Raw genomic sequence first — 25,224 nt, 5'->3', positions numbered from 1 at the left:
AATGAAACTAAGAAAATCTGTATAATCTTGGTAGATGGTATAAATGTCAATATCCCGGATATGCCATAATTTTTAAGACTTTACTATTGAGTGAAATGCTAAAAAGTACATAGAATCCCTCTGTGTTAATTCTTACCACATGTGAATATGTGATAACTTTAAAATAAAAATTTTAATGAAAAAGAAAACAACAAAGGCATTTTCAGATAAGTAAGGTCTTAGGAATACCATACACGGACAGGTGTATTGCATGACATTTGGATTAAATCTCAATAAAGCTGTTTTTTTTTTTTTTTTAAAGCATAGCGATCTAGAAAAAATAAAGCACTCAAAAATCTATTTCAACTATCCAATATACAAATTAAAAAGGTAAAAAAAAAAAAGGGGAAATTATGTTAGTGAGCATTGAATCCTACCAAAAAAACAATTGTGTCTTAGATCATATTAAGAGTTGTGACTTGCATTTCTCTGATGGTGAGTGATGATGAGTATTTTTTCATGTGTCTGTTGGCTGTATAAATGTCTTCTTTTGAGAAGTGTCTGTTCATAACCTTTGCCCACTTTTTGATGGGGTTATTTGTTTTTCTCTTGTAAATTTGTTTGAGTTCTTTGTAGGTTCTGGATATTAGCCCTTTGTCAGATGAGTAGATTGCAAAAAATTTCTCCCATTCTGTAGGTTGCCTGTTTACTCTAATGGGAGTTTCTTTTGCTGTGGAGAAGCTCTTTAGTTTAATTAGATCCCATTTGTCAATTTTGGCTTTTGTTGCTGTTGCTTTTGGTGTTTTAGACATGAAGTCCTTGCCCATGCCTATGTCCTGAATGGTATTACCTAGGTTTTCTTCTAGGGTTTTTATGGTTTTAGGTCTAACATTTAAGTCTCTAATCCATCTTGAATTAATTTTCATATCAGGAGTAAGGAAAGGATCCAGTTTCAGCTTTCTACTTATGGCTAGCCAATTTTCCCAGCACCATTTATTAAACAGGGAATCCTTTCCCCATTTCTTGTTTTTGTCAGGTTTGTCAAAGATCAGATGGCTGTAGATGTATGGTATTATTTCTGAGGGCTCTGTTCTGTTCCATTGGTCTATATCTCTGTTTTGGTACCAGTACCATGCTGTTTTGGTTACTGTAGCCTTGTAGTATAGTTTGAAGTCAGGTAGCGTGATGCCTCCAGCTTTGTCCTTTTGGCTTAGGATTGTCTTGGCAATGTGGGGTCTTTTTTGGTTCCATATGAACTTTAAAGCAGCTTCTTCCAATTCTGTGAAGAAAGTCATTGGTATGAGATACCATCTCACACCAGTTAGAATGGCAATCATTAAAAAGTCAAGAAACAACAGGTGCTGGAGAGGATGTGGAGAAATAGGAACACTTTTACACTGTTGTTGGGACTGTAAACTAGTTCAACCATTGTGGAAAACAGTGTGGCGATTCCTTAAGCATCTAGGACTAGAAGTACCATATGACCCAGCCATCCCATTACTGGGTATATACCCAAAGGATTATAAATCATGCTGCTATAAAGACACATGCACACATATGTTTATTGTGGCACTATTCACAATAGCAAAGTCTTGGAATCAACCCAAATGTCCATCAGTGACAGACTGGATTAAGAAAATATGGCACATGTACACCACGGAATACTATGCAGCCATAAAAAAGGATGAGATCGTGTCCTTTGTAGGGACATGGATGCACCTGAAAACCATCATTCTCAGCAAACTATCACAAGAACAGGAAACCAAATACTGCATGTTCTCACTCATAGGTGGGAATTGAACAATGAGATCACTTGGACACAGGAAGGGGAACATCACACACTGGGGCCTATTGTGGGAGGGGGGAAGGGATAGCATTAGGAGATATGCCTAATGTAAATGATGAGTTAATGGGTACAGCACAGCAACATGGCACATGTATACATACGTAGCAAACCTTCACATTGTGCACATGTACATTAGAACTTAAAGATAATTAAAAAAATCACAACATTTGGGATAAGTAAATTATACTTGAACACCTTGCTTTAACATATAAAATGATACTAATAAATTTAATAATAGATAATTTAAAAAAAGTTGTGACAACACAAATCAACTGTCAAAAAATAGTTCTGATTTTAAACATAAAGAATACAGACTTCAAAAAGAGTGACTATGGTCAATAATATTTAATCGTACATTTCAAAATAACTAGAAGAGTATTATTGGATTGTGTGTAACACAAAGGATAAATACATGAGGGGATGGATAACCCATTTTACATGACATCATTATAATACATTGCATGCCTGTATCAAAACACCTCATGTACCCCATAAATATACATACCTATTAATGTATCCACAAAAATTAAAATTAAAACATTTTAAAAGAATGTGAAGAATAATTTAATGAAAATATTATTGTTCAAATTTCCAATGATACCAACGAGGAAATAAATTGTAAGAGACCAAGTGAACAAAATGGTTCCATGCTAATGTCTTGTTTTCATACACATAAATTAAACAGCCTGTAATTCCAGATAATTAGAAAGTATGTGTTCATATTTCAAATAAAAGGATATGTATTGCCAAAATCACAAATAAGATATGTAAAAAGGAATAAGGAAACCATCGTTCTTATATCAAAAAATAGAAAACAGAGGTGAAAATAAAAATGTGTAAAACAATATTACACAACTAAAGCTCTCCAGCAAAGAAATTGTAAAAATAAATGCAAGTGGGTCGAACTGGCCTACTGGAAGACAGACTCTCAAATTTAATAAAACACAATATTCAATTATAGATCTTTATAAAATATGTAGCTACAAAAATATGCCTTAGAAAACAAAAATGCGTATGGCCCAAGTTGTATTAGGAAAATGCAAATAAAATAACCAACAAGTCATATTACTTTTTAAATATAATAGTATTTAAGCCAAAATACAATAAACAGAAAGAAGCACATGTAATCATAATGAATAACGGCCTTGAAATTTCATGCACCAATGTGCAACTTGGCATTGACATATATAATCTTAGGGAAAACAAACAAACACAAAGGCTGAAAACATTGATTATAAACAGGAGAAAATTTTAAAGGACATACCATGTAACCATAATATAAAAAAATAAGAAATTAACATTAATCACAAGTAAATAGCCAAACATTTCTAAACACTTTCCAAGATAGCTTGAGCTGTGTATGGGTGTGTGTGTGTGTGTGTTTGTGTGTGTGCACAAAGAATGTATAAACCCTAAGCTTTTACTATAGAATATATATAAGGATGGGCTTACACAAGGTTTTAGTTTTCTTCCTTGTGAATCTGAAATGTGTAATTTTAATATCAGCTTGTATTAACTTTGTTAATGTTTGCATTATTAATTCATCCTATTTTTAATATTATAGCTTCTTGAGTTATAAATGTCTTTTTTAGTGTATTATATTTTATTTTTATAATTAGTTTTTTTGATAAGGGTAGCACATAATATAACGTATTGCTATGGTCTGAATGTTTATGTCTTCTTCAAAATTATGGGTTGAAATTTTCACCCACAAGTTGATGGTATTCAGAGGATCATTTGAAGGTGATCAGGTCATGGTGGCAGAGCCTTCATGATAGGAAATAGTGTCCTTCTAAAACAGTGTCTGAGAAAAACCTCTCCTGCTCTCTGCCATGTGAAGTTTGATTAAGAAGAAAGCTGTTTATGAGGAAGCAGGCCCTTACTAGTCACTGATTCTGCTAACACTTCCAACTTCTCAGCTTACAGAACTCTGAGAAATACATTTCTGTTGTTTACAAGCCACCCAGTATATGGGATTTTATTATAGCAGCTCAAACAGACTAAGATAAAATGCCAAGCAATTCAGAGTTGTAAGAAAAATATAGTAATTTGCTCCTATTCTCCCATAATAATACTAATCTAGTCCTACCTTTCCAGGCAACCTATGTAAACATTTGACAGCTGTTCTTGTATATTTTCTGTATGACCATTTAATTATATACGAAAATTTATAGGCATATAGAGTCTTTAATAAAAGAGAATCATATGCATTATATGCATAGTTCTGCAATTAAGTTTTCTTACTCCATATACAATAGACTTATTTCCATGTAAACAAATATTATCCTAGTTATTTTAATACTAACAACTCCATAAAGGACACGATTTATGACAACATTCCTAATGATTTCCTTATTGAGACACACAGGTTATTTTCAGGTTTTTCTAATACAATAATTGAACATATGCCCATGGTACAGGTACTTTTATTTTTATTATAAAATATATTTATTAGATTTTGACTACTGCATAACAAATTACCACAAACTTAGAAGCTTAAAACAACATTTATTTATTAATTCACAACTCTATAAGTAAGAAGTCCAGCATGCTGTTGCTTGGTTATCTGCACAAGTTGGGTTGTGCAGATCTTCAAACTAACATCAATGTTGGGTTCTTTTCTGGAGACTAGAATGTGGAAGTATCCACTTCAATGTTAGCTTATGTTGTTTGGAAAATCCAGTTTCTTGCAGTTTTAAAACTGAGATTACTATTTTCTTACTGGAGAAGGGAGCATCCCTTTTCTCCTAGAGGTCATTCATATTCCTCATCATGTGGCTCCCACTGTCTTCAAATCCAGAATGTCAATTCCATATAATGCTTTAAAACGCTGAGTTCCTCTGTCTCTACCCAAATCTAAAAGGTTCATTCTATTTGGGCTAGTCCACCCAGAATACTTCCCTTCTGATTGACTCAAAGTCATTTCAATGGTAATTTTAATCACATTTGGAAAAATCCCTTTTGCCATATGTGTAACACAATCTTGGAAGTGATATCATATCCATAGGTTCTAGAAACAATCAACAGGGGGAGACTATACAGAGTAAAGCTCATGGGTGACAAGTTTAGAATTCTATCTACTACGTAAAGATTCCCAAACATGCAATTGCCGAGTCTGTTTTAAACATTTATCATTTGGGCTCTATTTTCAATACTTTATCATTTTCTCAGAATCAGAATACATTGGAGATGAGATGTGGAGTACATTTTTTTTTTTACTAAATTCTATGCCGTTTTTGTGGAATGATAATTTATAGCAAGAAAATTTCAAGTAATGCCTGTATTTGTATTATAAATGTTTAAAGAACATCGAAGACTCAGATATCAGAGTACATTCAAATCTAAGCGCCACCACTTATTAGCTTTGAGATCATAGTAGAAATGTTATTAAATCTCTCCAACAAAATAGAGATAAATTGTCATAACGTTGTTTAAAGATGAAATGCGACGATGTGTTAAAGACCTTAAAACAGTTCATGGTATTTAGTAACTGCTCAATATATATGTTAGTTCTTTCATTCTTCCTCTCATTGTCCTTGTACAGTCAAGGGAAGGAAATTAAGTTCAGCAAATGGTACTCACACTTCAGGAACCATGAGTCCTTAGCAACTGATACAAGCACAGAAGAAATTGTTGCATTTAAAAAATATTCCTCTCAGCAGTGGTCCCCTGATCTGTCACTACTTTAGGCTGTGTTAGGTTTATTGCTTATCAGTAATGTAGGAACTATATTGTTTCCTATTTTCAAGCCTAGTTTGAAAGTCTTTCCATGTTTTCTGTGTATTCCCAATATTTTTTCAATAAATTATCATCTTTTAAAATTAGGCAAGTTTTGCGTGGCTTGCAATGCTTTGTATGTGTATTTTAAAATTTGATAATTAACAATGTTTGTATGACATTGTGTTCTCTTACTCCTGGATATCATACCTATTACATACTGACAGAATTATCATTACCAAATAGAAAGTATACTTCATAAATTAAAGTTAATATAACAAAAATCAGGAGATGGGGAAGAAATGTGAAGCATGCTAATTAGCTTACTTTTATCATGTGACTTTACAAAATAGACTCAACAATTCATAAACACCAGTAATGCATGAAACTTCTTATTTTTCTCAATGCTCATCAGCATCAGGTATTGCAATTTTTAAACTTAAAGTAACCAAACACCACTTGTTCCCCAGAAACTTACTGAAATAAAAAACAAATAAATACATTTTAACCATCTAAATAAAAATAATACCTTATAATTCAAAATTAGAATTTCCCCTACAACTGGAGTCACTGATAATTTTTCACATGGATTATATGCATTTTCCCATTTTCTTTCCATTTTTCTATTGTTTTCATCACTTTTCTCTCACCAGTCTGTAGAAGTTCTTTAAAAAATCAACACTCTTTAAGTCATATGTATTGCTAATACTTTTCTTTAACTCATTATTTTTTTAAACATTTTTTGTGGTGCCATATGTGACATGATTTTTATTGACAATACACGTTACAAAAAAATTCAAAGAATGCCAAGTAATTTGACAAATATATAAACAAGTTACCAACAATAGTAATATGTGGTGAACATTATTCAATACTTACATCTCTCCACACAAATTCAGAATGGCAAAAAGATGAATACATGTACAGAGTTTAATGAGAATGAGCTTTTATCATACCTGATGTTTTTAAACGAAAACATTAAGATACATTCACTTGATTAAAAATGGAAACAATCAATAAATAAAATGAAAACAATTGTTAAAATACAACTGTTTCTGCAGTGCATAAATTATTAATTATTAAAATATAAAAGTGTAAAGCAACTGTTAAGATAGGGATGCCATTTAAACACATACTACAATTTTACCAATAGATTGCTTTCTAATATGAAAAATAAGATCATTGGGATGTTTCACATTCCTTTCCCATCTAATAATTTTTGTTATATATACTTTAATTTATTAAATATATTTTCTGTTTTATAACCAGAATTATTCCAGTATATAATAGGTACTATTTTCAGGAGTAAGAAAACTCATCATCATAGGGAAATTATTTCTCCCAAATTAATACATGGTTCAAATGCAATTTCAGTCAAAATTCTAATGAGACTAATTTTCTTTATCTTGACAAACTGTAAAAACTATGTGGCAGCTTAATATGGAAAAATGTAAGGTGTGATTTCCTACTAGACATCAAATTATAATAATTAAAGACAGTATAGCAATGAAGTATCAATTAAACACAGTAAAGCACCCAAGCAGGATTCGTGTTACAATTGATATATAAAACAGGCATAAACCACACTGGAAAATAAAGAGCTGTTCTATAAATGAGACTGGGGAAATTAACTTTCCATATAGAAAAAAATATAATTTAGATAATTTTCCCATACCATGCATCCAAATAAGTGCCAATAAATAAAAGACATAAGTCAAAGGTAGAATTTTTTGGAGGCAAGGAGTTAAAAGTATTAGAAAATATATGAATGAGTACTCTTTGTTTTGAGATGTAATTCTCCTCAGTTACATACTATAAAATTCACTCTTTCAAAGTGTACATTTTTTTAGTGTATTTACAGAGTTTTTTAGGGTATTTACAGAGTCGTGCAACCATCATTCCTACCTAATTACACAACATTTTCATCGCCTCAAAAAGAAACCTAATATCCATTAGCACTTAATCCTTATTTCATTCTCTCTCTGAGCACTGGTAACAATTCATCAACTTTTTGTCTATGGATGTGCCTATGCTTGACATTTCATAAAATTGAATCATTCATATGTAGCCTTTTTTGGGGGTCTGATTTCTTTCACTTACTATAATGTTTTCAAGATTCTTCCAAGTTGTAGCATGCATCAATACTTCATTTTTATGGCTGAATAATATTTCATTGTATGAATATATCGCATTTTATTTATCCATTCATCAGTTGATGGCCATTTATCTGTTATAATTAATGCTGCTATGAACATTTGTGTATAAGTGTTTTTGTGAACATATATTTTAAACTCTCCTGGTTATATACCAAGGAGTGGAATTCCCAGATCATTTGGTAAATCTATATTTAACTTTCTGAAGAACTGCCAGACTGTTTTCCAAAGTGGCTGAGTCATTTGACATTACTTCTAGCAATGTAGTGTTCCAATTTCTCCACATTCTCACCAAGACTTGTTCTTGTCAGATATATAATTTGTAAGTATTTTTCTCCCATTCTGTAAATTGTATTTTCACTTTATTCATGGTGTTTTTTGAAGCACAAATATTTTAAATTTTGATGGAATTCCATTTATCTACTTTTTCTTTTGTTTCTTCATCTTTAAACATCAGGTCTAAAACATAATTGCCACATTCAAGGTTACAGTGACTTTTGCCTATGTTTTCTTCCAAGAATGTTACAACTTTAGCTCTTACACTTAGGCATTTGATCCATTTTTTTTTTTTTTTTGCTAATTTTTGTATAGGGTGTGAGGCAAGAGTCCAATAATTACTTCGTTATTTATTGAAAAGATTGTACTTTGCCAAAGTATTATATTGGCATCCTAGTAAAAATAATCAACATAGTTTCTTTCTGGACTCTCAGTTTAACACCACTGATGTATGTGCCTAAGGATATTTTGATGATTTCATAAATGAAGTGGTTTCTTAATTTTATTTTCAGATTGTCTGTTGCTTATAGAGTTATCTTAAGATCCCACAAATTAAATACGTATATATTTGATTAAACCATATATGTAATCTTTGCATTCAAAATTGTATTGAGTGCTAATATATTGAAAATACACAGTCGGGATGGGGCAGTGAGACTATCAAGTCTGGAGCATGAGAGGCAAAGTGAATTTCACTTCCACTGGCCAAGGCTGTTGCACTGGAACTGCCCCCTCTCCCTATGCTGAGAACTCAGCAGAGAGCATTCATCCTCAGTCTGGTATTTTGCCACAAGCCTGAAGACGATCCTGCCACCCCCATCAAGGTAGTTGTCTGCATCTGCCATTGGGGGCATGAGTGCAAGTTTCCAAGGTCCAGCTCTTCCCAGCTTAGTCAACCCTCTCTGAGACAGAGCATGCCACCCAAGCCCCTGAGCATTCCTTGGTCTGACTCACCACCTGGGACACCAGAGCACTTCTCCTGGTTAACAAAGATCAAGCATAAAACCTGCTGTGACCACCACAGCTGGTTCTTACCTACAAGCACCACCTACTGGTCTGGAGGTTGGCCTATACAGCCCATTACAATGACTGCTGACACAAGAGTACAGTGCTGTGGAAGGAGACAAGTTACTTGCAACTACTGGTACCCCAGCTGTTCAGGAGGTCATGAATCTGCTCACCAGCCCCGTACACTGCTACTGCAATCAGCATTTGAAAAAGCCACCATATGAAGGGTAATTACGGCCAAAAAATTTATACAGAGTCTTTGCCACTGCACACACATGGAAGTGAAGACAAACAGCCCTACTCAACATATATTACAGATACATCCTCAAGATAAATAAGACCTGCCATAATGAAAGTAAATTAAAAAATAACAAGAAGCAATTGTTACTCAATGTGTGTAGAAATCAGTGTAATAATACAGGAAGCATGAAAAAGTCAGGTATTATGACACTATCAAATGAACACTATAACTCTCTAGCAATGGAGCCTAATCAAAAACGAAATCCTCAAAATGCTAAATAAAAACATTCCAAATATTGATTTTGGGCTTTTTTGTTGTTATTTTAATAGTTTTGGGGGCACAAGTGGTTTTTGGTTACAGGGATGAATGGTGTAGTGGTGAACTCTAGGATTTCAGTGTACCCATCACCCAAGTAGTATACATTATACTGAATATGTAGTTTTTTATCTCTTACCCTCCTTCCCAGTCTCCCCTTTCTGAGTTTCCAAAGTTCATTATAGCACTAACTATGCCTTTGCATACCCGTGGATTCAGCTCCAACCTGTAAGTGAGAACATATGGTATTTGATTTTCCAGTCCTAAGTTACTTCAGTTAGAATAGTGACTCCCAGCTCCATCTGAGTAGGTGTGAAAAACATTAATTCATTCTTTTTTTGTGGCTGTAGCTGAGTAGTATTCCATGGTGTATATATAGCACATTCTCTTTATCCACTCATTCATCAGTGGACACTTAGGTTGGTTCCATATCTTCACAACTGTGAATTGTACTTTGATTAACATACTAGTGCAGCTGTATTTTTGATATAATGACTTATTTTTCTTTGGGTAGATACCCAGTAGTGTAATTGCTGGATCAAATAATAGATCTACTTTAGTCCTTTAATAACTCTCCTCTATTATTTTTCATAGAGGATGCACTGCTTTTCACCACATCCATGCCAACAATTGTTACTTTTGTTACTATTGATTTTTAACTTTTTAATAATGGCAGTTCTTGCAGGGGTAAGGTACTATCTCCTTGTGGTTTTAATTTGCATTTCCCTGAAAATTAGTGATGTTGAGCATTTTTTCATATATTTATTGGCCGTTTGTACATCTTTTGAGAATTGTCTCTTCATGTCCTTTGCCCACTTTTTGATGGGATTATTTGTTTTTTTCTTGCTGATTTGTTTGAGTTCCCTGTAGATTCTGGATATTAGTCCTTTGTCAGATGTATAGTTTCTGAATATTTTCTCTCACCCTGTGTGTTGTCTGTTTAGTCTGCTGATTGTTTCTTTTGCTGTGTAGAAGCTTCTTAGTTTAATTAGGTCCCATTTATTCATTTTTGATTTGGTTGCATTTGCTTTTTGGGTCTTAGTCATCAATTCCTTGCCTAGGCAAATGTCCAGGAGAGTTTTTCCTAGGTTATGTTCCAGAATTTTTATGATTTTAGGTCTTAGATGTAGGTCTTTGAACCATTTAGAGTTGATATTTGTATAAGGTGAGAGATAGGGATCCAGTTTCATTTTTCTGGATATAACTATCCAGTTTTCCCAGCACCATTTATTAAATAGGTTGTCCTTTACCCAATTCATGTTTGTGTATGGTTTCTTAAAGATCAGTTGGTTTTAATTATCTGGCTTTATTTCAGGGTTCTCTATTCTGTTCTACTCATCTGTCTATGTGCCCACTTTTATACCAGTACCATGTCGTTTTGGTATCTATAGCCTTGTAGCATAATTTGAAGTCAGGTAACGTGATGCTTCCAAATTCGTTATTTTTGTTTAGGATTACTTTGGCTATCAGGGTTCCCTTTTGGTTCCATATGAATTTTAGGATTATTTTATCCAATCCTGTGAAAAATTATGTTGTTATTTTTATATAATTGCATTAAATCTGTAGGTTGCTTTGGGCAGTATGGTCATTTTCACAATATTGATTCTTCCAGTCCATGAGCATGAGATGTGTTTCCATTTGTTTGTGTTATCTATGATTTCTTTCAGGAGTGTTTTGTAATTATCCTTTTAGAATTTTTTTTATGTCCTTGATTAAGTATATTTCAAGGCGGTATTTTTTGTTTTGTTTGTTTGTTTGTTTGTTTGTTTTTGCAGCAATTGTAAAAGGAATTGAGTTCTTCATTTAATTCTCAGCTTGGCCTTTGTTGGTGTACAGCAGTGCTACTTATTTATGCACATTGACTTTGTGACCTGAGACTTTAGTTAATTCATTTTTTTCAAATCTAGGAGGCTTTTGGAGGAGTGTTTAGGTTTTTTCTAAGTATATTATCATACAATAAGCAAAGGACAATAGTTTCACTTTTTCTTTTCCAATTTGAATGCCCTTTATTTCTTTCTCTTGGATGATTGCTCTGGCTAGGAATTCCACTACTGTGTTGAATAAAAATGGTTAAAGTAGACATCTTTGTCTTAATCTGGTTCTCAGGGAGGATGCTTTCAATTTTACCCCATTTAGTATGATGTTGGCTATAGGTTTTCCTATATTGCTTTTATTATTTTAAAGTACATCCCTTCTATACCTAGTTTGTTTAAGGTTTCTTATCATAAAGGGATGCTGGCTTTTATTTTATGCTTTTTCTGCACCTATTGAGATGATTACATGGTTTTTGTTTTTAATTCTGTTTATGTGGTGTATCACATTTCTTGGCTTGCATATGCTAAACCATCCTGGCATCTCTGGGATAAAACCCACCTGATCATGGTGTATTATCTTTCTGATGTGTTGTTGGGTTTGGTTAGCTAATACAAAACATTGACTTTAAAGAGGTTCAATGATACAAGAGAAATCTGAAAGCCAATACGGAGAAATCATAAAATCAACTTGGGATACAAATAAGAAATTTACCAAACAGATAAATTCCAAACAAACAAACAAACAAACAAAATCTGAAAAATAATAATCGTGAAAGACATTACAAAATATACTTGAAAGCTTGGACAATAGACTAGACAAAGCAAAAGACAGAATCTGAGTATTTGAAAACAGGCCTTTTGAATTAATTCAGTCAGACAAAAATAAAGTAAAAAGAATATAAAATAATAAACAGGGGATTAGAGACATATGAGACTACATCAAGTAATTTAATAATTATTGGTGTTCCAAAGGAGGAAGAAAACATTTTAAGTTTACAAAATCTATTTAAGGTAATAATTGATGAAAACTTCCCAAGTCTGACATGATATATATACATTCAGATACACGAGGCCCAACGATCCTCAGACACATAAATGAGAAAATGGACTTCACCATGCCATATAGACATTATACTGTCTAAAATCGACACGATGGAAAAATTCTAAAATCATCAAAAGAAAAGTATCTAGTTACATTTAGAGGAAATCCATCAGACAAACAGAGATCGTCTCAACAGAAACCTTACGAGCCAGAAGAAAATAGTTTGATATTTTCAAAGTGCTGAAAGAACAAGACTCAGGCAATAATTTTATATCCAGCTAGAATAAACTTCATAAATGAAGGCAAAATAACGTCTTTACCAGACAAGCAAACACTGAGTGAATTTGTCACCATTGGAACTATCCAACAAGAAATGCTCAAAGGACTCCTAAACAAAAAAACAGAAGGTTGATATTTGCCATCAGAAAAAGTACAAAGCTCATAGGTCTTATGAAACTATCACACAGAGAGGAAGATAAATAATTCAATTGGCAAATTGACTGAATTCTACCTAAACACAAAGACAGACAGAGATATATAAGGGAACAAATAATCCATGTAACAACTGGATAACAATTAACTTTAAAAAAGAAACAAAACTTCACATATCAATATTAATGTTGAATATAAATAGATTAAATGCTCCAATTAAAACATATAGTTTGGCTTAATGAGTAAAAAAAAAAAAACACACACACACACATGATCTAACTTAATCTAACTGTACACTGCTTATAAGAAATTCACCTTGTCAAGACAGGCACAGGGAGACTGAAACTAAAGGGGTTACAAAAATACTCCATGCAAATGGAAAGCAAAAGTGAACAGGAGTAGCTATAGTTACATCAGATAACAAACATTAAATCAAGAACAGGAAAAAAAAGACAAAGAAGGTCGTTATATAATGATAAAGTAATCATTTAGCAGGAGGATCCAACAACCCTAAAACATATGCACCTACCACAAAAATACCCAGATCCATAAGACAGACATTACTAGACTTAAAGAAAGAAATTGAAAGCAGTACAATAATACTGGGGGACTTCGACACTTCATTCACTGTACTAGACAGATCATCAAGACAGAAAATCAACAAGGAAATATTGGATTTAAATTACACTTTAGACCACATGGATCTAACACATTTACAGAATATTCTTCCCAACAACTGCAGAATATACATTCTTCTCATGAGCACAGAATATATTCTCTAAGATAGATATGTGAGGCCACAAAACAAGTCTCAATAAATTTTAAGCAATCAAAATTATACCAAGTATCATCTTAGATCACAGAGCAATAAAAGTAAAAATGAATACCAAGAGGAACTTTGGAAAGTACACAAACAAGTGGAAATAAAGTAACATGCTCCTGAGTAATCTGGACCAAAAGCAAAATTAAAAGGAAATTGTTAAAAATTTTCAAAATGAATGAAAATGGAAATAAAATATACTAAAACCTTTGGGACTCAGGAAAAGCAGTGTTAAGAGAAATGTTTATAACACTATATGTCTACGTTAAAAAGGTAGGACTGGGTGTGGTGTTCATGCCTGTAATCCCAGCACTTTGGGAGACTGAGGTGGGTCTATCACTTGAGTCCAGCTGTGTTTGAGACCAGCCTGGTCAACATGGTGAAACCTTGTCTGTACAAAAAAAAAAAAAAAAAAGCAGAGCATGGTGGCATGCACCTGTGGTCCCAGATACTCAGGAGACTGAGCTGAGGAAGGATCACTGGAGCCTGGAGCCAGAGGTTTCAGTGAGTTGAGATCATGCCAATACATTCCAGCCTGGGAACAAAGTGAGATCCCATCTCAAAATAAAAAATAATAATAATGAAATAATAATAAAAAAGAAAGAAAAGGGAGAAAATACAGTAAAATAAAATAAAAATTAAGAAGCAGAAAAATTACAAATTAGCAACTTAACATCACAACTCGAGCAACTAGAAAAAACAATTACAAAACAATTTCTAAGTTAGCAAAAGAAAAGAAATATGAAAGATCAGAGCAGAACTAAATAAAATAAAGACCAAAAAACAATACAAAGGATCAATGAAATGAAAACTGGTTTGTTTTGAAGATAAACAAATGTGATAAGCTGCTAGCTAGACTAACCAAGAATAGAAGAAAGGATCCAAATAAACAACATTAGAAATGAACAATGAGACATTACAACTGATACCAAAAAATGCGAAAGATCGTCAGAGACTTTCATGAACAAGTCTATGCTCATAAACTAGAGAACCTAGAGGAAATGAATACATTTCTGGAAACATACAAGCTCCCAAGATTAAACTAGGAAGAGACAGAAATCTCGAGCATATCAATAATGAATAGTGAGACTGAATCAGTAATAAAGAAATTTTCCAATGAAGAAAGCTCAAGACAAGACAGATTCACAGCTGAATTTTACCAAACATACAGGAAGAACTAATACCAATTCTCTTGTAACTATTCTGAAAACATTGAGGCTATTACTACCGTAATTCCAAACCCAAAGACACAGCAAAAAATGAAAACTAAAGATCAATATCCCTGATTAATATAGATGCAAAAATCCTCAACAAAATGCTAACAAACCAAATCCAACAACACACCAAAAAGGTAAAACACCATTATCAAATAGGTTTTGTACTAAGGATGCAAGGATAGTTCTACATACAAAATCAATAAATGTGATATGTCACATCAGTAAAATTAAGGACAAAATCCAAATGATCATCTCAATTGATGCAGAAAAACTTTTAGATAAAATCCAACATTCCTTCATGATAAAAATTCTCAACAAACTAGGCATAGAAGGAATATACCTCAAAATAATAAAGGCCATATACTACAATTACCCAGCCAACATCATACTGAACTGGGAAAAGTTGAAAGCATTCCTTCTAAGAATTAGAACAAGAGAAGGATTCCAACTTTTACAGTACTCTTATTCAACATAGCACTGGAAGTCCTAGTCAGAGCAATTAGGCAAGAGAAAGAAAAGAAAAGGCATCCAAATTTAAAAAAAAGAATGTCAAATTATTTCTGTTCACTGATAATATAATCTTACATTTAGAACACCCTATAGATTCCACAATTAACTCTTAGATTTCATAAATGAATTCAGTAAAGTTTCAGGATACAGCATCAATGTACAAATATCCATAGTGTTTCCATACACCAATGAAAATCTACCGGAGAAATAAATCAAGAAGGCAATCCATTTTATGATAGCTACCAAAACCCTAGGAATTTATTTAACCAAGGAGAGGAAAGATTTCTACAAGGAAAACTACAAAACACTGATGAAAGAAAATGTAGATGACACAAACAAATGGAAAACATCCCATGATCATGAATCAGAGAATTAATATCATTAAAATTACCATGCTGTCAAAGCAATCTACATATTCAATGTAATCTGTATTAAAATTCCCATGTAGTTTTTCACAGAAAGGAAAAACAATCCTAAAATTAATATGGAACCAAAAAGAGCCAGAATAAGCAACGTAATCCTAAGCAAAAAGAAAAAAGCTGGAGGCATCTCATTACCTGAATTCAAATTATACTACAATGCTTTAGTAACCAAAACAACATGGTACTGGTATAAAAATAGACACATAGACCAATAGGACAGAACAAAGAACCCAGATATAAAACCATGTATCCACAGCCAACTGATTGTTTACAAAGTCAACAAAAATATACACTGGGATAAAGTCACACTTTTAAAATATAGCACGGGGAAAGTTAGACGCCATATGCAGAAGAATGTAACTAGACCCATATCTCTCACCACATGCAAAAATCAACTAAAGCTAGATTAAAGACTTAAATGTAAGAACTGAAGCTATAAAAATACTGAACAAAATCTAGGGAAAACCCTTGTGGACATTGGGTAGGCAAAGAATTTATGACTATGACCCCAAAAGCCTAAGAAATGAAAATAAAAATAGGCAAATAAGACTTAAACATACTATGTATACATAATAAAAATAAATAAATAAATAAAAAGACTTAAACATACTAAAAAGCTTTTGAGCAGCAAAAGAAATAATCAACAGAATGAACAGACAACCTGAGAATGAGAGAAAATACTTGTAAGCTATGTATCCAACAGGAAACTAATATTCAGAATATGCAAAGAACTAAAAAACTCAGCAACTAAAGCAAAGAACCCCATTAAAAAGTGGAAGAGACATGAATAAACATTTTTCTAAAGCGGACATACCAAAGGCCAATGAGAATATGAAAAAATGCCCAACATTACTAATCATCAGAGAAATGGAAATTAAAACCACAATGAGATACCATCTTATCCCAGTCAGAATTGTTTTTATTAGAAAGACAAAAAATAACGTAAGTTGGTGAGGATGTAGAGAAAAGGGAACACTTATACACTGTTGGTGGAAATGTAAATTGGTACAACTTCTAGGGAAAACACTATGGAGATTTCTAAAAAATAACTAAAAAGAGAACCACCATCTGATCCAGGAATCCCATTACTGGGTATCTATCCAAAGGAATAAAAATCATTTTCATAAAAAGATATCTGTGCTTATATGTATATTGCACCATTATTCACAATAGCAAAGATATAGAATCAGCCTAAGTATTCATCAATGAATAATTGGATAAAGAAAATATGGTATATATACACAATGGAATACTTCAGTCATAAAAACTATGAAATTATGTACTTTGCAGCAACATGGATAGAATTAAAGAACAATATCTTAAGTGACACAACTTAGAAACACAAAATCAAATGCCACATATTTGTACTTATATGTTGTAACTAAACGATGTGTACACATGATCATAGAGTATGTAATGATAGACATTGGAGAATCAGAAGGGTGAGAGGGATTTGAGGGGAGTGAATGATAAAAAATTACTTAATGGGTACAATGTACATTTTTCCAAGGATAAATACACTAAAAGCCCAGATTTTGCCACTATGCAATAAATATATCCATGTGACCAATTTGCATTTGTAACCCTTAAATATATACAAATAAAAATACATAAACACTAAAATAGTTCATTATATGTCTTTTCTAGAAAGTATAAAGCTTGAGTTTCTTCAGTGTCAGTTTTCCTTGACAGGGTTTATCCCTGTATATGGGCTACACAATACCATTTATTTGTATATCTCATAATTTTTGAAGAAAGTTTAACAATTTTAATAATATAATGTGGCAACCCTGGGAATCTGTTTCCCCTTTTCAGCTCCAGATTATTTTGTTATTGCTTTTTGTTGTTATTGTCCTCATTGTTTGTTTATTGACTTTTCTGAACTATTTTATAACATCTGTATGCTTATGATATGTTAACACTTTAGTGTCTATTTGGTTAGCTTAGTGCTCTAGTAATATTTTACAGGGATTTCTGTAAACATCTTGGCCTGTATGCCTCCCAGACTTTGTAGAGGAGCTTTGTGTGTGTTTGTGTTGTGGTATGCCTTCAATGCTCAGGCAGGCACTTTACATTCTCTCTAGCCTTCACATCCTACTTGTGCAGAGATGCAAGGTAAGCCAGAATTGAGAGTTTAGGGATTTCTCAGGATTTATATGCACAGTGTTGGGTATGCACACAGCCCTGTATATGTGCCTTTCTACCTAGATTCCCAGGAATCTGTCAGAAAATTTTAATGTTCCCTATTGACATCTCATTCTCTGTTTCCCTTTTAAGGCTTTTTTTGTCAGCTTCTTGTTTTCCCCAGCTCTTACAGTCACCTAAGCCCCCTGCAATATTGTAGATAGTTGCTCATTGTTTTAAACAAATTTCCCCAAAGCAAGAGTTGTGCTGATAGAGCTCTGAGTAAGATTAAGTGAAGACAAGCCCTGTGAGTGAGGGTCGATAAGGAGACACCAGTTAGCTCAAATAATGATAATTCTTTCAGAATGGGGTTTTGGGGGAGATCTAATCCCATTTTGCTTTATTCAGTAGTGCTAAACATCTGATTTTTGCCATGGGACTCTTGGTTTTCAAGGAGCTAATCAGAGGGGGATGCAAATAGGAATTTAAATCACAACTAAGCTTACAATTCTCATAAAGATTCAACAGTTTATCTTTAATAAGTGCTCTTTAAATTGTTGTAAGCCTTTTATTAACTTTCAGAGATTTAAAATGGTTGATTTAGCCTTTTTTTTTTTTTTTGGTAGTGTTTTCAGCTTTTATGGAAAAATGGATTTTCAGATGTACTTACTTTGCCATTTCTGATGATGTCAATCCTAGAAGAATATCTTTTATTAATTAGGCTAAAATAATTTCTCCAAAAGTTATAAAATATAAAAAGCATATATCAAAAGGCAGTAATTGGAAAAAATTACATTAAAATTTTAGAAAGAATGACACGTGCCAAGTGGTTATAAAATATAAAAAGCATATATCAAAAGGCAGTAATTGGAAAAAATTACATTAAAATTTTAGAAAGAATGACACGTGCCAAGTGATTATTAACAAACTTAAGAGACAACTCACAGACTAGAAGAAGATAATTGCAGCACACAGGACATACAATGGGTTAATATCAAAAATATACATAAATTACTCAAAAAATTTTAAGAAAAAAGACAATTCAAAAGGAAAAAGGAATGAGCAAAATACATGAATAGGCAATTCACAAAAGTAGAAACTGATATATTCAGTCTACATGTAATTATGACCCCCTCCTGACTATTGTACTGGCTGGAGTCTATTATTTTAAGCAACAGATTAAAAATTCTAGTGACTATAAACAAAAACAAATAATGAACGTATGGCTCATAGAATCAATCCCTGGAAGACTGAGGATTAGAAAATAAGCAGAAACAAAGGGAGCATACTCTCTGCCAAGACCCCACCATAGGAAAGTCTTAATAAGGCCCCACTAATGAAAGAAACACATGTTTTGATCACTGCTAGCATCACTGTCATGTACTCTTAAATTTAATGTAGCAGCTGTGGAAAGATATGAGAACATCCAACTGTCGGGCTTAAATAAAAGTATTATTCCTTAGATGTCAGAGAACTGAGAAAAAAAACATCTGTTTCCCCTTCCCACTCTCAAATATTGTAGTAGGAGGGAGATCTTGCCTTTAACCTATCTTGGTTTCCTCCAAATTTGAAATGGGTTTAGATACTAAAAATTCTCATTTCCCAAAATGAAAAATGTCTGTTTCATGGATAATCATGGAAATTGATGTTAAAACAACAATTAGATCTCATCTACTGTGGTAGCAAAAATTTAAAGTCTTACAACACCAGGAGCTAGTTGAAATGTCAGTGAAATAAGGACTCTAATATATCTTTTGGTGGGAATGCAAACTTTTTACTATTTTTTTTATTTTTAATTTTTGTGGGTACATAGTAGGTGTACATGTTTGCAGGCTACACAAGATGTTTTGATATAAGCATGCAACGTGAAATAATCACATCATGGAAAATGGAATATTAACTCCCACGATCATTTATCTTTTGTGTTATGCATCATCCAATAACACACTTTTAGTTATCTTTAAATGTACAATTAAGTTATTATTGAATATAGTCACCCTGCTGTACAATCAAATAGGTCTTATTCATTCTTTCTACATTAACCATCCTCATCTTCACCCCCTCCTGCAACCTACTACCCTTCCAAGCTTCTGATAACCATCCTTCTACTCTCTATGTTTATGAGATCAATTGTTCTGACTTATAGATTTCATAAATGAGAACATGTGATATTTGTCTTTCTGTGCTTGGCTTCTTTCTTTTGCATTGTTTTGTTTTGTTTTTTTTTTTGAGATAGAGTCTTGCTCTGTCACCCAGGCTAGAGTGCAGTGGCACGATCTCCACTCACTGCAATCTGTGCCTCCCGGGTTGAAGCAGTTCTCCTGCCTCAAGCTCCCAAGTAGCTGGGACTACAGGGGCGCGCCACCATGCCCGGTTATTTTTTGTTGTTGTTGTTGTTGTATTTTTAGTAGAGACGAGGTTTTGCCATGTTGGCTAGGCTGGTCTCCAACTCCTGACCTCAAGTAATCTGCCTACGTCAGCCTCCCAAAGTGCTGGGATTACAGGTGTCAGCTACCATGCCCGGCCAGCTTATTTCATTTAACACAATGATCTCCAGTTCCATATGTATTGCTGCAAATGACTGGATCTCATTCTTTTTTATGCCTGAATAGTATTCCATTGTGTATATGTATCACATTTTCATTATTCATTAATCTGTTGATGAATGCTTAGGCTGTTTCCAAATCTTAGCTATTGTAAACAGTGCTGTAGCAAACATAGAAAGGCAGACATCTCTTTGATACACTGAATCTGTGGATTACCTTAAGCTATGTGAACATTTTAGCAATATTGATTCTTCCAATTAGTGAGCATGGAATATTTTTCCATTTTTTCGGTGTTTTCTTCAATTACTTTCAACAGTGTTTTGTAATTTTCATTACAGAGAACTTTCACTTCCTTAGCTAAGCTAATTCCTAAGTATTTAATTTTATTTGTGGCTATTGTAAATGGAATTACTGTCTTGATTTCTTTTGCAGATTGCTCACTGTGGGTGCATTAGTCTGTTCTCACATTGCTATAAAGAACTACCTGAGCTTGGGTAATTTATAAAGAAATGAGATTTAATTGACTCAGTGCCACAGGCTGTATGGCAAGCATGACTGGCGACATATCAGAAAACTTAGAATCATGGCAAGAAGGTAAAAGGGAAGCAGGCAGGTCCTACATGGCTGGAACAGGAGGAAGAGAGCAAAGGGGGATGTGATACACAGTCTTAAACAACCATATCTTGTGAGAACTCTATCATGTAACAGCAGTAGGGGGATGGTGCTAAACCATTAGAAACCATCCCCAGGATCAAATCACTTCCCACCAGATCCCACCTCCAACACTGGGGATTACAATTCAGCGTGAGATTTGAGTGGGGACAGGGAGCCAGACCATATCATTACACCCCTGGCTGTCATATTTGTCAGGGCTCTGAGCCCAAGTTAAGCCATGATATAACCTGTGACCTGCATATATACATCCAGATGGCCTGAAGTAACTGAAGAATCACAAAAGAAGTGAAAATGGCCTGCTCCTGCCTTAACTGATGACATTACCTTGTGAAATTCCTTCTCCTGGCTCATCCTGGCTCAAAAACTCCCCCACTGAGCACCTTGATCCCCACCCCTGCCTGCCAAAGAACACCCCCCTTTGACTAATTTTCCTTTACCTATCCAAATCCTATAAAACAGCCCCACCCCTATCTCTGACTCTCTTTTCAGACTCAGCCCACCAGCACCCAGGTGAAATAAACAGCCTTGCTGCTCACACAAAGCCTGTTTGGTGGTCTCTTCACAGAGACGCAAGTGAAATTTGGTGCCGTGACTTGGATCAGGGGACCTCCCTTGGGCGATCAATCCCCTGTCCTCCTGCTCTTTGCTCCATGAGAAAGATCCACCTACGACCTCGGGTCCTCAGACCAACCAGCCCAAGGAACATCCCACCAATTTTAAATTGGGTAAGTGGCCTCTTTTTACTCTCTTCTCCAACCTCTCTCACTATCCCTCAACCTCCTTCTCCTTTCAATCTTGGCACCATCTTTCAATCTCTCCCTTCTCTTTATTTCATTTCCTTTCCTTTTCTGGTAGAGACAGGAGACACGTTTTATCTGTGAACCCAAAACTCCGGCAGCAGTCACGGACTTGGGAAGACAGTCTTCCCTTGGTGTTTGTGGGGACTCCTGCTTGATTATTCACCCACGTTTCAGAGGTGTCTGACCACGTGGGGACACCTGCCATGGTCCTTCACCCTTAGCGGCAAGCACCGCTTTTCTGGGGGACAAGCACCCCCCAACCCCTTCTCTCCATGTCTTTACCCCCTTTTCACTTTCCTGGGGGACAAGCATCCCCCACCCCTTATCTCCATGTCTCTACCCTCTCTTTTCTTTGGGCTTGCCTCCTTCACTACGGGCAACCTTCCACCCTCTGTTCCTCCCTCTTCTCCCTTAGCCTGTGTTCTCAAAACTTTAAAACCTCTTCAACTCACACCTGACCTAAAATCTAAACACCTTATTTTCTTCTGCAACACTGCTTGGCCCCAATACAAACTTGACAATGGCTCTAAATGGCCAGAAAATGGCACTTTCAATTTCTCCATCTTATAAGACCTAGATAATTTTTGTCAAAAAATGTGCAAATGGTCTGAGGTGCCTTACATCCAGGCATTTTTCACACTTCATTCCCTCCGTAGTCTCTGTTCCCAATGTGATTCCTCCCAAATCCTCCTTCTTTCCCTCCCACGTGTCCCCCCAGTCCCAACCCCAAGCGTCACTGAGTCTTTCCAATCTTCCTTTTCTACAGACCCATCTGACCTCTCCCCTCCTCCCCAGGTTGCTCATCACCAGGCTGAGTCAGGTCTCAATTCTTCCTCAGCCTCTACTCCTCCACCCTATAATTCTTCTATCACCTCCCCTCCTCACACTCGATTCAGCTTACAGTTTAGTTCCGTGACCAGCTCTCCCCGACCTCCCCAACAATTTCCTCTTAGAGAGGTGGCTGGAGCTGAAGGCATAGCCAGGGTACATGTGCCTTTTTCTCTATCAGACCTCTCTCAGATCAGTCAGCATTTAGGCTCTTTCTCATCAGACCCCACTAAATACATACAGGAATTCAGATATCTAACTCTTCCTACAATTTAACCTGGAGTGACTTAAATGTCATCCTAACTTCTAATCTCTCCCGAGAAGAACGGGAAAGAGTTTTTCTCTAGCCCAATCTCACACTGACAACCGCTGGCTCCATGAGCCAGACCTCCAGGAAGGCATTAGAGCAGTTCCCCAAGAGGATCCCCAGTGGAACTATCAGGCAGATTCCCCAAGTACAGCTAGGCAAGATTACATGATTTAAAAGACAGCTTACAAAACTGTTAATTATGACAAGCTTAAAGAAACTACCCAAGGTAAAGACTAAAACCTGGCCCAGTTCATGGCTCATTTGGCAGCAACCCTGAGATGTTTTACAGCCCTAGACCCTGAAGGGTCAGAAGGCTGTCTCATTCTAAATATGCATTTTATCACCCAGTCAGCTCCTGACATTAGAAAAAAGCTTCAAAAATTAGAATCCGGCCCTCAAACCCCACAACAGGAATTAGTCAACCTCGCCTTCAAGGTGTACAATAATAGAGAGAAGGCAGCCAGACAGCAACACATTTCTGAGTTGCAATTACTTGCCTCTGCTGTGAGACAAAACCCAGCCACACCTCCAGCACACAAGAACTTCAAAATGCCTAAGCTGCACATGCCTAAGCCACAGAAGTCAAGCATTCCTTATAAGACTTCCTCCATCAGGATCTTGCTTCAAGTGTCAGAAATCTGGCCACTGGGCCAAAGAATGCCTGCAGCCCGGGATTGCTCCCAAGCCATGTCCCATCTGTGCAGGGACCCACTGGAAATCAGACTGCCCAGATCGCCTGGCAGCCACTCTTAGAGCCCCTAAAGCTCTAGCCCAAGGCTCTCTGACAGATTCCTTCCCAGATGTGCTTGGCTTAGTGGCTAAAGACTGACGCTGCCTGATTGCCTTGGAAGCCCCCTGGACCATCACAGACGACGAGCTTTGGGTAACTCTCACAGTGGAGGGTAAGTCCATCCCCTATTTAATCGATATGGGGGCTACCCACTCCACATTACCTTCTTTTCAAGGGCCTGTTTCCCTTGCCTCCATAATTGTTGTGGGTATTGACGGCCAAGCTTCAAAACCCCTGAAAACTCCCCCACTCTGGTGCCAATTTGGATAACATTATTTTATGCACTCTTTTTTAGTTATCTCCACCTGCCCAGTTCCCTTATTAGGCTGAGACATTTTAACCAAATTATCTGCTTCCCTGACTAGTCCTGGACTACAGCCACATCCCTTTGCCACCCTTCTTCCCAACCCAAAGCCTCCTTTGCGTCTTCCTCTCATATTCCCCACCTTAACCCACAAATATGGGACACCTCTACTCCCTTCCTGGTAACTGATCACATGCCCATTACTATCCCATTAAAACCTAATCACCCTTACCCTGCTCAACACCAATATCCCATCCTGCAGCATGCTTTAAAAGGATTAAAGCCTGTTATCACTTGCCTGCTACAGCATGGGCTTCTAAAACTATAAACTCTCCTTGCAATTCCCCCATTTTACCTGTCCAAAAACTGGACAAGTCTTACAGGCTAGTTCAGGATCTGCACCTTATCAACCAAATTGTTTTACCTATCCACCCTATAGTGCCCAACCCGTACACTCTTTTGTCCTTAATACCTTCCTCCACAACTCAAGATTCCATTATTGATCTTAAAGATGCTTTTTTCACTGTTCCCCTGCACCCCTCATCCCAGCCTCTATTTGCTTTTGCCTGGACTGACCCTGACACCTATCAGTCCCAGCAGCTTACCTGGGCTGTGCTGCTGCAGAGTTTCAGGGACAGCCCTCATTACTTCAGTCAAGCCCAAATTTCTTCCTCATTTGTTACCTATCTTGGCATAATTCTCATGAAAACACACGTGCTCTCCCTGCTGATCATGTCTGACTAATCTCCCAAACCCCAATCCCTTCTACAAAACAACAACTCCTTTCCTTCCTAGGCATGGTTAGTGCAGTCATAATTCTTATGCAAGAGCCAGGACTGTGCCCTGTAGCCTTTCTGTCCAAACAACTTGACCTTACTGTTTTAGACTAGCCCTCATGTCTGTGTGTGGCGGCTGCCACTGCTTTAATACTTTTAGAGGTCCTCAAAATCACAAACTATGCTCAACTCACTCTCTAGAGTTCTCATAACTTCCAAAATCTATTTTCTTCCTCATACCTGATGCATATACTTTCTGCCCCTCTCCACTACCTCTCA

This window comes from Piliocolobus tephrosceles, chromosome 12, assembly GCF_002776525.5.
Source record: "Piliocolobus tephrosceles isolate RC106 chromosome 12, ASM277652v3, whole genome shotgun sequence".
Taxonomy (NCBI): Eukaryota; Metazoa; Chordata; class Mammalia; order Primates; family Cercopithecidae; genus Piliocolobus; species Piliocolobus tephrosceles.
The sequence above is the reverse complement of the archived record's forward strand: the minus strand, read 5'-3'. Positions refer to the sequence as shown.